We start from the raw sequence: 2435 nt of genomic DNA on the forward strand, positions 1-2435 counted from the left end.
TTTCTCTTTTTGGGGTTTTTTGTTGTTCTCCCGCCCTGGCGGGGGGTCGGGCTAGAAGATCTACTAGGTCCCTTCCGACCCTTAATCTATGAATCTATGAATCTATGAATCTATGAAAATAAAGAATTGATCATATTAGTGGTCATAAAATCTTATGAAATGCAGGTAGAGCATTTGGCTTAGTGATTCCCTTTGTCTAGTGAACTCTATAAATATACTGCTTTGCATGAGCTATAGTCAATATAGCTGATTCAGTTAAGCTCTTAAATTTACAGTGATTACAAACCCAAGTGTCTACTCATCCTGTGAGTGGGCTGCCATACGGTTCTCTGGTTCTCCATGACAAGAATCTGACTCACCTAGGCAATTTCCTCACTCAGCCCTTTGACAGCTTCCAATGTACCAAAAGGTAATGGTTTTATAGACCATTTAAACAATGCTAAAAACAGCCTAAGCCAATTGGCAAGGCATTTCAGAACCATTCAGTCTGATCTCTTTCGATAGCAAGGCCCCGAATAGTGCTGCATTCTGAGCATAGGGGAAAAAATTGGAAGTATCAGGGACGCATGTTCATTTTTCATAGTTTATGTGGTTTGACTTGCATTTTTGCAGAAACAAGAAGCAAAAGGAAGTCACTGGTGGTGGTCTTCCTTTTAGAGCTGATCATTTCTGGTGCAGGAGTAATTAATGACCTGTTCCATGTTATGTAGCTGGGCTAGCTCAAAACTGCTGCTGTTTTGACATTCTAATATTATTTAATGGTCAAGATTCTGTGAACAAGACCAAAGAGTGCTTGGTGTAAGTCTAGAGAGAGGCACATGGAAAGGTGATTAAGAGCTATAGTGTCCTTCCTAAATCCTGGGGACACCTTGCACTAGTCCAGTCCAGTCCAGTCCATAACATCATTTAAAGAAATCTGCAGCTCCTTATAATCTACACCAGGGATATCAAACATACTATCCCTGGGCTGGATCTGGCCAACAGACCATGTCATCCCTCCCACAGTGCTTCTAAAGGGCCAGGAATTTGGTGGCAGGGTAAGCAACAAGTCAACATAGCAGCTCAAGGAGCTGTGGGGGTTAACACTGTCATCACTCACTTTGCTGCTGAATTCCTGCATATGGAGTCCCACTAGAGATTCATTCTGGTGACAATGGGGCAAGTGACAATGTCATTAAACCCCACGACTCCCAGAGCCAGAACAACAGCTCTGGGAGTTAATCCTGTACTTGCTGACCCAACTGCTAGAGATGGATCTGAATCTGGCTTACAAAGAACCCAGATCTACACTGATTGTCAGTGGCCTCTAAGAACAGTTTTCATAACAAGAGATTACTAGATGAAGGGCGTTCTGGTCATACTTCCTGAACCAGTGGCTAGGAGCTGAAATGGCTCTCAGAATGCCATAGTGGCTCAGGGCCACCCATGTATTTCCTGACCTGAGTTTTCTTCCTGTGGTTGTGTCTACCAGCTGTAGGACTTTTTTCTGCCACCAGGGCAGTAAACAGCAGCCACAACCAACAGGCAGTTGGGGCTTTACCACACTAAAAAACATGTGTTAGTTGCCTGTAGTTAAATAAGATGATGTGAACCTTGCCATGGAGAAGGTAATCCCACAGGGCCATTTCTACAGATTTTTCAGGCAGTGTACATCAGCAGTACAATATGCTAAACTGTGAAAACACCCTGTATCCAAGGGTCCTGTACAACATGATGAAGCCCAAAAGTTCACAGGTTGATCCTTAGTCAAGCAAAGCTAGGCCATGACTATATGAGAAACCTATTGTCCATGACAGTGCAGTCTTCCAGGGGGGCTGCCTTCTAAATGGGAAGCAATTGTAGACATCTCCACGCAGTCCGTCAGGCAGGCCGGCAAGCACTGCTCAGTGGCAGAGCCAGTTAGCCTACCCCAAGGTTATTAGTCTCTCTGTGGTTCCATGTGGGCATAGCTATGGTGCTTTTGGTTTAGGAATCAGCCTATTCAGGAGTGGGGTATGCTTCTGGGCAGTGCTGCAAGGCTTGGTAAGTTTACCGTGTAGTGTCTACCTGGGACCTACCTCCCACAGCATATCAGTGAGGTTTATGCACCTAATTCCCCTACTCTCTTCTGAAAATCTCAGTCTTAAACAATAATCAGAATTAGTCAGATGGAATGGGTAGGCTAACCACATTCACTGTTGTTTACAAACCTAGATGAGTAGCTATTAAAGCCAAATGTTATTTCTGACGTGTTACTTAAAATATCCAGCAAGGTCAAGATGGCAAATCCAAGTATGAAAACAATTGGATGGAAGATAAAAGCATTCTATTTTTTAGTTTCTTAGTATCAAGAAAGTAGTCAGAATTGAGAAAAGGAGAAAATTTAATATATTGGTAATGATGAAGAATAGAGAACCAAGAGACAGTGAGATAACTGGAGCATTTTAATGCAAATT

This window comes from Gavialis gangeticus, unplaced genomic scaffold (genome assembly GCF_001723915.1).
Source record: "Gavialis gangeticus isolate Ggan-Ray unplaced genomic scaffold, GavGan_comp1, whole genome shotgun sequence".
Taxonomy (NCBI): Eukaryota; Metazoa; Chordata; order Crocodylia; family Gavialidae; genus Gavialis; species Gavialis gangeticus.